Genomic DNA, 14,651 nt, shown 5'->3' on the forward strand with positions numbered 1-14,651 from the left:
TGTAGCGGGAGGCATGAAGGGGGAAAAAGATATCGGGAGTCTCTGCCATAAGGAATTAGCCAAGGGGACAAATGCATGAAGGATTCTTCTGGACATCATTTTTTGAGTGGCACAATTTTCCCTGCTTATCTAGGGAAGAAGGTTGAGCCTGTGTTAGCAGAAGGCAAAGGCCTATGACTCTCACCAGCTCCTACCAGTACAGGAAACTAGCCCCCACCCCATGCATTTGCTTCCTACCTGACCTTGATAGCTTTGTATTCATGTTTTTACTGAAGGAGAGACAATCGGTTTCCGGGTGGCTCAGTCAGTTAAGACTCTGACCCTGATTCAGCTCAGGTCACAATCTCTCAGTTTGTGAGATCGAGCCCTGCATCAGGCTCTGCGCTGACAGCATGGAGCCTGCTTGGGATTCTCTGTCTCCCTCTCTCTGCCCCTCCCCCGCTTGCTCTCTATCTCTCTCTCTCAAAATAAACATAAAAAAAAAAAAAAAAAAGGAAGAAAGAGCCAAATTCTGACATCTGTTTTCGCTTTTTCTTTACAGGATCATGTATAAATCTGACTGTCTGTGGCATTTCAGCCCAGATCAGAACCCACCAGAAAGTTCCAGGTGCTTCAGCTAGGGAGCTGTAGCCCTCCTGAGGGCACCGTGCTGCAGCACTGGTCTGTTGGGGAAGGGAACCATCCAGGGAGTGACCAGCAAGCAGTCAACAGGGGGTGTTCTGCAGCTCACCTGTCCTGTACCAACTGCAGAGACACCGATGCGGGGGGGATGGTGAGGAACTGCAGTGAACACAGAGCCAAGGTGGGCACTGAATGACTCTTCTGTCTCTGGGGCAAAGCTGCTCACATTGTGTTCAACAGTGGGGTCTTGGCCTCCACTGGGTTACCGTGCCCTCTCAGCAGCAGACAGATGTATTCAGAGCCCAGAGACACCCCCATCTGGCTTCAAATGTGACTCTGTTATTTATCAGCTGGGAGACCCCAGCAGGTTACATAATCTCTTTATGCCTCAGTTTCCTCATCTGTAGAATGGAGGTATACTTACGGTTTCCTGTGGCTGCTGTAACAAATGTGCAATGTGTGTAACAAATTACCATACACTTGGTGGCTTAAAACAACACTTCCACTATCCTGGACACCAAAGCCTGACATCAGTATCCCTCCAGAGGCTCTAGAGGAGAATCTGTCCTTGCCTCTTCCAGCTTTGGATGCCTGCCAGTATTCCTTGGCTTATGGCTACATCGCCCCAATCCTGGCTCTGTGGCCACCGTGCATTCGCCTCTCTGTGTGTCTGTAGTCTCTCTCTGCCTTTCTCTTCTAAGGACATGTGATGGCATTTAGGACTCCCCCAGATAACTCAGGAAAATCTCCCTACCTTGAAATCCTTAACCACATCTCCAAAGACCCTCTTTTCCATATGAAGTAACATGGTCAGATTGCCAGAATAGGATCCGATATCTTTGGAGAGTGTGATTCAGATACCCTTGGGTATCTTTGGGGACTGTAATTCAGTCTCCTACAAGGAGTAACAGTAGTGTGACTTCAGAGCGTTGTTGTGAGCATCAAATGGTTCAGTGACATAAAGTGCTTAGAACAGGGTGGGGCACACTGAAATCACTATGAAAGTGTTGGATTTCGCTGTGCTTTTTATATAGGTAAAGTAACAGGTAAGATGGCAAAGGATGGATGGAGCCAGGGAACCCAGGTTTGAACTCGGTCCCAAGACCTTTCCACTAAATCCCACATTCCCCCTACAAAACCCTTTTCTTCTTCCTCTTCTTTTCCTTCTCCCTCTTCTTCTTCTCCTTCTCCTTCTTCCTCCTTCTCTTCTCCTTCTCCTTCTTAAGTAAGCTCTATGCCCAATGTGGGGCTTGATCTCCTGACTCCCGAGATCAAGAGTCACATGCTCGAGTGACTCACAACGAGCCAGCCCCCCAAAACCCATTTCTGAGCTGCAGGTTTCAGTGAACAGACTGCGGAATGGGAAGGGTGTAAACACTTGCAAATCAGTGCTCCCCAAGTGCTCAAGCATCCTTTCAGAAGGTTGCTCTTTTGGGGCACCTGGGTGGCTCAGTCGGTTAAGCGTCCAACTTCGGCTCAGGTCATGATCTCACGGTTTGCGAGTTCAAGCCCTGCAATGGGCTCTGTGCTGACAGCTCGGAGCCTGGAGCCTGCTTCGGATTCTGTGTCTCCCCCTCTCTCTGCCCCTCCCCCACTCACACTCTGTCTCTCTCTCTCTCTCAAAAATTAACATTAAAAAAAAAAAAAGAAGGGTACTCTTTGGCTCCAGGCTGCTCTCCCCTCATTTTTGCTTCTGTCTGTGCTGGCATTTCCATTCTCCCTACAAAGAAAGCTAGTCCTGCCCATAGCAAATAGAGGTCATATTGTGAGAATGTGGTGGCTGCACCCAAAAGATGTACAACTTGTTTTAACCTGGGACGTGTCATGTGTGTGTGTTCCCTACAAGCTTGTGTGTTTATCGACCAACACAAACTTGTGTATCAGAAAAGGTTAGGTATGCCTGTTTCTCCTTGTGTCCTTAGGTGGCAGAGAAGAGAGACAGGAGGACTCTAAAGGCACTGATGGCATTTGTGAGGGTTCACCTTCATGACCTCATTCAATCCTAATCACCTCTCAAATGCCCCACCTCCTACCCATATGGGGAGTAGGGTTTCAACATATGGATTTGGGGGGAATACAATTATTCAGTCCATAGCACATGAAGAATTAGAGTGTGCTCCTTTTTCTGTTCTAGAATGGCTTCGCATGGGAGCCAGGGTCCAGGCCATAGGAAACAGGAACTCAGAACTGCAAAACTTGGCTGAACTGCTTTTGGTAATACTCGTGCCCATTCACCAAGTATAATGGACATCTCAGACCTGCATTGCCTTTTGTGTTTCTCCTTTAAGTATTTTTCTTCCACCTGTATTCTGACACATTAAAAATAAATCAAGAAAACACTTTTTCTCAATTTTTTTCCTTGAAACGATTTTCTAAAATAGGCAGTGACTCATGCTGCAGGCTTTATCCTTATCTGGGCAAACGACAGGTGGGAAGTTAAAAGGCGTCCCTCTTTGCTGCTCTCTGAGAAGGGGCGGGTGGTGAGAAACAGCCACTGCTTCCTCACTGTGCGTCTAACCCTGTCTCCCTGCTCACCTCAGCCCTGCTGTTCCTCCGCCTCCCCATCCCTGGCAGCCCATCAGTGAGCATTCAGTCCTGGGCAGAAATCTGATAACTGGGTTTGCAGTTCTGTCTTTGAAAGGAAGGTACAAAACCCTAAACCTGAAACTGGACAGTAAAAGAGACTTGAGTATGCCTGCCACCTCAAGCTGCTTGCAAATCATGTCCCAATATCCCCTTTTCCCTCCAATTCACAGAGTCCCAGTTAAAGCAATTCTCATCTGAACGTGAGGCCTTGGTAAAAAGGACTCCCAGAGGTGGTGGAGAGAGCTCTGGTCTGCATCTAATTTGGGCCAAAGGAGAAGAGCGTCGGCGACCCTGGCAGGTTTGGGGTGGGACCCTTGATTTCACGTGTGCCCCAAGAATAAATAACAGTACAGCCCTCGTGGGGGGAATCTATAAGATGTTTGGTATGTTGGTTAGAAACTGCCGACTTGAGAATAGCAGATTTCAGTATCTGAGCTTCTAAAAAAAGAAACCAGTCAAGGAAAAAGGGAGCTTCTCAGAAATAAAATTCCAAGCAGAGAAATATGAAGGTGCTACTGCTAGAGAAAGAGGCAGTGTCTTCAGAAGCCAGCCGACCTCCTGCTGGGTCTGCCCCGAGGTCCTCCTCAGGGACCCTGCTTCTTCCTGCTGTCCCGGAGGCCTGGAGTTTGGCCCGGTTTCCCTTCCTTGTCAGAATTGTTCCCACCAGCCCTTTGGCTTTCCCGACTCCCTAAAGTCATCTGCCGAGGCGGGCAGCCTTTGAAGTTCATTTATTTTCTGTTGCTTCCACAAGTCTGCATTTAACTCCTTTGGCTTTTTAGGCTTTTTATTGGCAAATCACTGAGAAAAACAGACGAGGGTCAGACATATGCAATTGGGAAGACATTCCAGAGGCTGCAAACATCTCAGGGGCCTTCAGTGTGGCCATCCACAGAAAGTACAAGGAGACACTGCCGTCCCGCCCTGCCCCCTGCTGCTCGGCCCCTCTACACTACCCCCTGCCCTCTCATCCAGGCACCTGCCCTGGGAATGAATGGTAGTGGCTGTGCAGGTGTGGGAGGCGGGATTGGTGGCACAGGTGCCATAGAAGTGCCAACCTGTGCTCATCACGAATACTTTCTCCACAAAAGAATCGTCTTCAGGTGCTTCCTCACAGGACCTTAAAGCATATATAGAATTTGCAGAGGCTCAAATTGCAAAGATGGGCAGAGAAACAGGACAGAATGGCGTTGTAAAGTAGGGACCTCCCACCTAAATGGCAACTGCTAATTCAAATGCCCTGAGCAAATTAGGTGACAGAACAGGACCACCTCAAGCCTATACAGCATCTCTGTGTCATTTAAGAAATGGGGACCCTTCTCCTGGGAGGTGCATGCCTGCATCAGGGCCACGGCTTGATGAGCAGAGCCTGGCTGTATTTCAGTGTTCCCTTGTGCCACTGCATGGGCACACCCGTCCTCTGTGGGTGGCACCTCGTGTAAGGCAGTAGGGAGGGCCATGGGGCTCACTGGGGCTGTCACTCAGCCGAAATCAAATGTTCCCACGTGGGGCCCAATGTTGCCAGATATTCTAATTTTTCAAAAAAAAAAAGCTAAGCATCCAGACTTTAATGTGAGTGCTCCTGGTAATTGTATAAATGCAGGCAACTGTTCCAAATATTTTCAAATGCCATAGGGACCTAATAAAACAACTAATGGCCTCTGAGGCAGAAGATCAGGAAGCCAGGCCCAGAATGGCCTGACCCTGGAGAAGGGCAATAGAGGTAATAGCCATGGTTTTTGTTTTGTTTTGTTTTTAACTTTTTAAAAAATGTTTTATTTTGTTTTGGGGAGAGAGAGAGAGAGCGCATGCATGCACACGTGTGCAGGCGTGAGTGGGGGAGGGGCAGAGAGAGGGAAACAGAGGATCCAAGGCAGGCCAGATACAGGGTTAGAACCCATGAACCTGTGAGATCATGACCTGAGCCAAAGTCAGACGCTTTACCTTTACCAACTGAGCCACCCAGGCTCCCTGCCTTGGGGTAGAGTGAAGGGCAGACAAAGAAGGCAAAAGAAGGGGGCAGGCCTTGCCCTGGGATTGACCTTGAAGAAACCAGAATATGGGAATACTCCACCTTTCTTCTGCTCTGTGCCTTCTGCTATGGAGAGGCTTGGAACGCGTGAGCGGTGATGCTGAGGGTAGAATGAAGGGACACTCGGCTTCTCCCCAGTCCACACTTCTGGCTCAGCGAGTTCATCATAAGGACCCACACATACACTGCACGCCCTGTGTCAGGCACAGCTCTGGGCATGCTTGCTCTGTCAGTTCTGTCAGCAACCCTGTTAGGTGGGTGTTGTTATCATCTCCATTTTCAGATGAGTAAACAGAGGCTCAGAGAGACTACATCCCTTGCCAAAGGTCACACAGCTAGCAAATGGCAAGGTGGGATTAGAGCCCAGGCAGTCTGGGTCCGGAGTTTTAACCACCACCTCCCCTCGGTGTGAGAAGAACATATAGACAGGAAGGACTCTCAGTTTCTGAGGTGCATGTGGTCCTGCTAAACTCATTGCTTGGCCTCTGCACACCCTGGGTGTTTGAATACTTTTGCCACATCTGTATGTATCCACAAACAATATATCCAATTGTTTGGCAAATTTGTGGACTTTATATAAATGGCATTATACTTCATGCAGCTTTCAGCGACATCTTTTTTCTTAACCCTGGGTCTTTTAAACTTTTATTTATTTATTTATTTATTTATTTATTTTAATTTTTAATCTCTATTTATTTTTATCTCTATTTGGAGAGAGAAAGAGAAAGAGAATGTGTGAGTGGGAGAGGGACAGAGGGAGATGGAGACAGAATCCGAAGCAGGCTCCAGGCTCTGAGCTGTCAACACAGAGCCCAACACGGGGCTCTAACTCACGAACCGTGAGACCATGACCTAAGCCGAAGTTGGATGCTCAACCGACTGAGTCACCCAGAGGCCCCAACCCTGGGTCTTTTAAATTGATCTATGGTGATATAGAGATTCACATTCATTCATTTTTTTGTATGCTTTTTTATTGGTGTGTAATCTCCATTCGATAAGATTCACAAATCTTAAAGGTACAGCTCAAGGAATTTTTTACAAAGTGATCTTATCTGTGTAATCATGACTTTGCTTAAAAAAGATACATAGACCATTAGTAGGACCTAGAAGCCCTCCTTATATGCCCTGTCATGATCATTCATTTTAATTATGGAATAGAATTCCATTGCATAAATAGACTATGATTTTAAAATCCATTTTTTCCTTCTTATTTTTTTAAAGTTTATTTATTTTTCAGAGAGAGAGAAGGAGAGAGCGCACAAGCGTGGAGGGACAGAGAGGGAGAGAGACAGAGAATCCCAAGCAGGCACTGCACTGTCAGTGCAGAGCCCAATACGGGGCTCGAACCTACGAAACTAGGAGATCATGACTTGAGCCGAAGTCAAGAATTGGACTCTTAACCAACCACCCAGGCATCCCTAAAATCCATTTTCTTAATTGATGGAACATTTTAGTTGTTCACACTTTTTGTCCTAATAAACAATGCTGCTGTGAACATCGGGGTCCATGTGTCCTTGGGCATATGGCGAGAATTGGTCTCTGGTCTACACCTAGGCACCATCTTGCTGAGGGTGGGGCTGCATCCCTCTAGCTTACCTAGATGTTGCTCAGTTACTCTCCAGAGCTGCCCAATGCCCACTCCACCACAGTGTGTAAAGTTCCCTTCCTTCATGTCCTCACAGCACTTGGAATTGTATTTCCTAATCTAAAGGGTGAAGTGGTTTCTCATGATTTTGATATGCATTTCCCTGATTGCAAAAGGAAATCTTTTGGTGGATTTCTGTAAATTGCTTATTCATATCCTTTGCCAGTTTTTTATTGAGCTGTTTATCTTTTTCTTATTGATTTATACTAGTCCTATACATAATCTGGATCCTACTCCCATATCAGTGACACATCAGGGTATGGTGGTTTGTTTCCATCTTCAAAAAAAGGGAGAGGATTGGTTTCATAAGCTCTAGACCACTGAGTGATATAAATTCCTAGCAAGATTCTAAAATGTTATTCAGTGGATGGTTTGTAAATATTTGAAATGGGAAGTCTTGATCGTTGGGAGGGGCACAGTTATCTGAAAACCAGTCACACCAGACTGTCAATCTTGTCTTGGTAGAATTTCAACTGTCAACCACTACCGTTTGGGTGACAATCATAAATTATGAGCTGCAAAGTGTTTTCACATACATCGTCTCATGACAACCTAAGACCAATATTGCCACTGTCCTCATTTTACAGATCAGAAGAGGGAGGTTCTAAGTCCCTTAGCAGTAGTGATTCAGGAATGACCCTGGCCTGGCAGACCAGGGGAGTGCTGAGATTCTTGTGCTGGGATTTCAGCAAGGTCTTTGGCCTTGGCCTTGTCAACATGTGAAGAACTTGGGGCTGAAGCATCCACATTAGCATCCAATTATGGATCATTGCCATGCCGTGTGAGTGTCAGGGAATTTTCTGAAGGCCTACACCTGGTCTCTGTTCTGAGCCTATTCAACAAGCTCATCGGTGTCATTAAAAGGGCAAAGACAGCATATGAATTATATTTGTAAATGGCTTGAAGCTGAATTAGGATGAACAATTCTTAACAGATGGGCCGATTTGAACCAAATGCAGATTAGTAGAGGCATCTAGAAAGAGGATTGCCTTCCTCCACCCCTCTGTGATTTCAAAGACCTCACTAGGGAGGAAGTGAGAGGGACAGTCCCAAGGGCTCCAAGAAGAGCATGGGCATCCTCTTGGGGTGGGATGGAGAAGTAGAGGTCAGAGGCTAGGTCTAAACCCAAGAAGAGTTCATGCAGGCTGAGTCTCAAGGGCAGGAGCAGTGCCAGAAAGGGCTTCTGGGGCCTACAGCTAGGAGGGGATGGGGGCAGTTGGAGAAGGGTGGGAGCAGGGCTGGGAGGGAGGGAGGAGGCTGGGTGGGTCACTGCCCCAACCTGGTAGCAACCAGTGTGAGTGGCAGAGGAGGAAAGGCCGAGGGCCCTGGGCTCTCTCACAGGTATAAGGCGAGGGTGGGCAGGTCTTAGAATAAAAAACAAACACATTGGCTGGGTGTCATATCCAAACAGGAATGAGCTCTATCCAGGAGGCCACTTGTCTGGGACACTGTGAGAAAGACCCACAGATCCAGAACACTCTAGTTGTTTCCCCTCTGGATACTTTGGTTCTGTGTTGGAGGGGTAGGTAAGGACACAGGGCAGAAAGGGAGGTGACATGAGAGGTGTAGCTTCAAGGGGAAGGCAAGCCAAAGGAAGCCACAGGAAGGTTCTACATTTTGTATTTTTTCTGACAATTTATTTTCTTACTTGCAACCATCAGTCCCTGAACGTTTCAAAGTAATTTCAAAAGTTTCTTTAAATGTTCCTCTCGGAGAGAAGGAGAAATTTTTTTTCTTGAGAAGTGTAACAGTCAGGACTAATTTTCTTTCACTTTTGTTCCTCACATCACCAAAGTGATACGCATTCATTGTCATTTTTTGGAAAATACAGTGAATATTTGGAAAATGCAGAAAACAAAATTTCCCATACTGCTATTTACAAAAGACTGCTATTCACAATATTGTAGTATAACATAGTCTATTTCCAGGCTTACATACGCCTGTAGAGAGACCTTTGTTTGTGTTGCCGAATTGGGATTGTATTGTATGTTTTGTAATCTGACTTTTGCACTTAACTATTTATCATGAACATTTTCCCGTCTTCTTCAACCACATAATTTGTAGTGGTCGTGTACATTCCATTGAATGAATGTCTCATAATTTATTGAACAGACCCCTTGTTAAGTCAGACATGCCTTACTATAAATCTTGAGAGGTAATCTGGACATTAATCTAGACGAACAAGCTGAAACGCTTCAGCTCTGCCCTTAGGAAATGACTGTGAGAAGCTTAAAGCCACCTGCAGGTTGGAGCGGTCCCCTGAGGCAGTCCCACGCAGGTGTGCTTGGGACAATGTCCCAGTGAAGGCCTTCAAGCTGTCAGAGGGAGCTGTCCCCCTGGGCCCCAAACAAGCAAGCTGAGTGTTGGGAAGCACAGGCCCTGATCCATAGCTGGCTGCCCTGTCAGGACTGCAGGCCTCAGGAACCTGTCCACTCGGTCCCAGGAGAATCCCAAGCCTCCCGGCAATTGTCCCTGGACCCTTGTCCCTGTTCTGTCCTCCATGGCCCCTAAATGCGCCATTGTCTCCTCTAGCACGCACCTCCTGCTCTGCTGTGATTGGCAGATTCCACACCTTCTCTGCATGTTCCCTCCATCTCTGTGTTGACTGACACCGGACTATTCCCCCAGGGCATCACTTCCCTGGGAGGCCTCCCCTATTGCCATCTCCAAATTATTTCTCTTTTCCTTTCTGTAAAAACCACAGCTCACCTGAAGCCTGTGCTATCCAGCGATCCCACAGGCTGCTTCTCCCCATTGTTCTTTACCAACCTCCCATCCTTCCCACTCTTCACTACAAACTCTAGCTCTGGCTCACTGATGTCCCCTCAAACTCTGCTCCTGCCCTGATTTGCAGTGACTTTCATATCCACATGGAGGAGCCCACAAAGCCACGGCTGCTGGGTTCCTGTATTATTTCCTAGGGCTGCTATAAAACATACCCCACCCTGGCTGGCTGAAAAGGACAGAAAATTATTCTCTCACGGTTCTGGAGAACTCCCGGTGACAGCCAGCTCCTGGTGGTGCCAGACATTCCTGGGCTTGTAGCTATGAACTTCAATCTCTTCACATAGCCTTTTCCTAGGTGTCTCTGTCTTGTCCTCTTCTTTGTTATAAGGACACTTAAATTGGATTCAGGACCACTCAGATAATCCAGGATCCTTAACTTAATTACATGTGCAAAGACCTTTTCCAAGCAAGGTCACATTCACAGTTTCTAGGGCCTGATGATGTCTTTTGGGGGCTACCACTCAACCTTATCATGTTCCCCCTTGAACTATTCTAGTATTATGGTCACACAATAGACTTTGTCATATAGAAGCATCTCTGCCACCTCTAAAATATCCATCTCAAACGTCCTCCTCTCCGACCACTATCTTCCAGCTCCCAGCTCTCCTACATGGCCTAGGACCCCACCCCAAGAGCTTGGATTCATTGATGACTTCCTTACCTTTGCCTCACCCATAACCCCTTCCCTCATCGCTGCCCAGCTTAGATCATAAGATCCATCATTATAACCTCTCCCTGGCAGACTTCCTCGACTTCCATGCTCCTCTCCTCTCTAAGTCAAAACCTTTGTGACAAAACACCAACCTTAACTGATTCAAATATTGACCCTCTACATGCCTGCCCTTGAGCAGCTGATGGGAAAAATAACTACATAACCAGGCTGGCTAGTTTTAGCTTAGTTTTTTGGGGTTTTTTTTTTAATGTTTCTTTATTTATATTGAGAGAGAGACATACACAGAGACAGAGACAGACACAGAGAGAGGAATAGAGAGAATCCCAAGCAGGCTCCATGCTCAGCTTGGAGCCCAATGCGGGGCTTGGTCCCACAAACAATGAGATCATGACCTGAGCTGAAATCAAGAGTCAGACGCTTAACCGACTGAGCCGCCCAGGCACCCCCATGAGTTTAAACTCATGGCCCTACACTTCCATGGGCACTACTTAGCTACCCTATTGGTTTCCATCAAGAGTTTACTTTCTCCAGGGGGCAATGTCATCCTTTTCCTCTCTCCTCATGCTTCCCATATGATCTCCTCCTCCTCTAATATTAGCTGATGCCCTGTTTCACACTTAGAGTTGCAGAGAAAGCAGACACCATCAGAGGGGAGCTCAATTCTCTTCCTATCCCAAACCTACAAATGTACCCACACCTACACCTGTATTGCTCTTATCAAAACCACCCTTTCACCTGAACTCACCCCAGAATGAAGGCTCGTGAGAGTGGCAACCTTTTTTGGATCATGCAGTGTTTTATGGCGGGTGCCCAATACAGTGCCTGACACGTGGTAAGCACTAAATGTTTGTGGAATGGCAAAGGACTTCCTTTCTCCATTTATCTCTCCTTCTCTTACACCATTAATCTCTTCTCTATTGGTGACTCACATTAACATACAGATATGGGCTGGAACACCCATCATTTAAAAACATAGTCTTTCCTTGACCCCACAGTCCCTCAGCTTCTTCCCCCTTTCTCTCTTCTGCTGTGTAACAAAAGTTCTCCACAGAGAACAGCACATTATTATCTCTACTTCGTCACCTACTGTTAATTTTTCAATTCCCTCCAGTCTGGCTTCTGGCCCCGTCACTCCTCTGAAACTCCTCTCATCGAGGTCATCTATGACTGCCATGTTGTCAAATCCAACTTCATCTATTGTAATGGTCCTTCAAGGTGCAACACAACTATCCACTCCTTTTCCTTGAGTCACTCTCCTCTCTCATTTTCCCTGATCCAATACCTTCTAAATTTTCTTCCTATCCCACAAAACACTTCTAACTAGTCTCCTGCTTCACTGACTCACTTTACTCACTCTCTCCCTGATCTCTACATATGTCCTCTTATTCTTCTCTGTCAATCATTTCCCTATGAATTTTCATCCATGGCTTTAAACACCATCCATTTGCTGATGACTTCCAAATTTATTCTTTCATTGGAATATACCTGACCTCCAAACTCCCACACCCATCCAAGTACCAGCTTGGTACCTCCTTCAGATATTTCAGGAGCATCTCAAATAGAACATTTCCCAGATGTTACCCTTGATTCCTACCGCTTCTGCCCAACCTGTTTCCTCCATCAGGCCCTAGAAAATGGTACCACCATCTTGCTTGTAATTCAAGCCCAACAACTAATATCATCCTTGTGGGAGTGTTTCTGGAGGTAAAGTTTTAGAACAGGAAATGCTGAGTCAAATGACTTGTGCCATTTCTTAAACATGTAGAGATCTTTGACATGCATTCATCATAAATAATAAATGAGGCTCTGAAGCTCTTGACTTTACCATCTCTGGAATGAATTACAGGGCTTTTTTTTTTTTTTTTTTTTTTTTTAAGTAGGTAGTTTCCTTTACCCAGAAACCTTCCTCCTCTGAGGCATTAGTTGAATCAGCTAGGTTCTTAGGTGCAAGCTATGGTCACCAACTCTGCCTGATTCAGGTAGAAACAATGTATTGAAAGAGTACTTGGTAGTTCACAGAGCCACTGGGAAGAATGAAAAACTGAGAATAAAGGGAGCCCCAAGGCCAGAACTCAACTAAAATTGTGCCCTAGAAACTGGCTGTGAGGATTCTGCCCACACCAGACTCTGGACATGGTCACTGCTCTGTTGCCATCATTGTCATTGTCTGAAAGCCGGTCTCCTTATCCCTGACTCTTTGCTTCACCAACTCAAGTTTCAAAGCCCTGAGTAGATGGATCTGCTCGGCTGAGTCCCGGCTCCTATGTCCTGACTTCCCAGGAGCTGGAGAAGGGCATGTGGGCCATTGCAACAGCCTCCACCAAGACTCATCATGTGTCACCTTCTGGGAAGCCTCCAAGATGACCAATGCCCATGGCATTGGTGCTGAGGGCTTTCCCAGATCTCGTCACTTTCCAACAGAGATGCCACCAGCCACAGCAGCTATATTACAGACTCTGGGACTTTGCAAAGGGAATGTGGCTTGGAAGGTGGCGGGGCAACATATAGAATAAGGTTTAGTTTTTGTCATTCTAAAGTTCTGGCCAATAGTCCATCTCCATCCCTCTGTCTGTCTGTCCTGCTAGCCAGCTCTGCATTTGGGGTGTCAGTGGCTCTTAATATTCATGCTGGGCCTCTCCTTCAATGTAGTAATAGTGAACATGTTGTTAATTTTTTGTCTTCCTTTTTTATCAGAAGGCTGAGAGCTCTTTGCAAACATGAATATGTGACAAGACATCAGTGCACGGTTGTAAGTAAATCAGCAGGAACTTTCTCAGCTGGATTCTTCCTTGTTTTCTCCCTCTGCCCATCGAGAAGGGGGGGGAAGGGACTGGACTCCCCTTTCTTTCAAGCATTACCTTACCACCTGACTGCCACCCCTGGCACTTACAGTGGAAACTTGCCTCTTCCATTCCTCACTAGATAAATAATCTACTTTCATTTTGGCGACTCGTCCAGTATTTTTTTTCCATGAGGCAGGGTGATGAGCCTTGCCCTGGTTTCTGAGGTCTCATGTTCACCAGCAGCAAGCCAGGCCTCCTGTTTGCCCCTGTTGTTTTGCCAAGGAGAGGAAACCAAGGCAACGAGTTAGCTAAGGTGGCCAAAATGCTGAAGTTGTTGCTCCCAAAGTGTCATCTACAAGCCACCAGCATCAGCAACGTCTTGAAGTATGTGTTCAGAATAACTCCATCCTCAACTCCTGACCAGTCCCCCCACCGAACCTCCCCACCCAATCGGTGTCTTTGGCAGAAGAGCCCAAGAAGCTGCATTTCTACCAGGTTCCCAGAGGACAGTTGTACATTCTAACCTGAAAACCACTGGCCCAGACTGTTCGTAGGAATCAGGCCACCAACAGGACTTGAAGTCACAGACCTCCATCCCTACCCCTCGTGGTAAGTAAGGATAATGAATCCGATGGGCAGCAGATGAACACTCTGGAACATTTCCTATCTATTTCAAAGTGTTTGCTATTTCAATCATCTATTACAAGCAAAATCCACGCTGGAAAATATTCAGAAACCTCTCAGCTTAAAAATTATATTAGTCCTATGATTTTTCCTGTCTTCTAAAATGAAGGAGCACATTGATGGAGTTAGAGGGTCTTCTGGCTCCAATTTCCTGCAATATATCAAGTGAGTGAATTTGGCCATGATCATTTCCTGGGCATAGCTCAAAAAATTTTTTTCTAAATTGTTTTTAATGTTTATTCACTTTTAAGAGACAGAGAGAGACGGAGCATGAGCAGGGGAGGGGTAGAGAGAGAGGGGACACAGAATCTGAAGCAGGCTCCAGGCTCTGAGCTATCAGCACAGAGCCCAGCAAGGGGCTCAAACCCACAAACCATGAGATCATGACCTGAGCCAAAGTTGGCCGCTCACCGAACTGAGTCACCCAGGTGCCCCCCAAATTTTTAAACATACAAAAAATAAACTAACAGACACCCACATACCAAACACTAATACTGAATACATTTTAACATTTTGTAAAATTTCCTTCATACATTTTTGTTAAAGAAAGTAATCTTTATAAATACAGCTGGAGTCCTCACTGCCATTTCATTTATCTCCTTCTCTTCCTTCCTTCCCTCCCAGAAGTAAGGATACTGGAAGGGGTATGTGTCCTTCACCCATGGTTTTATAACTTAAAAATATCCATTTCTGTATAATGTGTATACATACACATAACATGACTATATATATATATATATATATATATACTAGTTATAAAACTACAGCTCTCTATATATAGACAGAGAAAGAGAATAATAGAAATAGATGAAGGACACATACCCCTTCCAGTATCCTTACTTC

This window comes from Panthera uncia, chromosome B1 (genome assembly GCF_023721935.1).
Source record: "Panthera uncia isolate 11264 chromosome B1, Puncia_PCG_1.0, whole genome shotgun sequence".
Taxonomy (NCBI): Eukaryota; Metazoa; Chordata; class Mammalia; order Carnivora; family Felidae; genus Panthera; species Panthera uncia.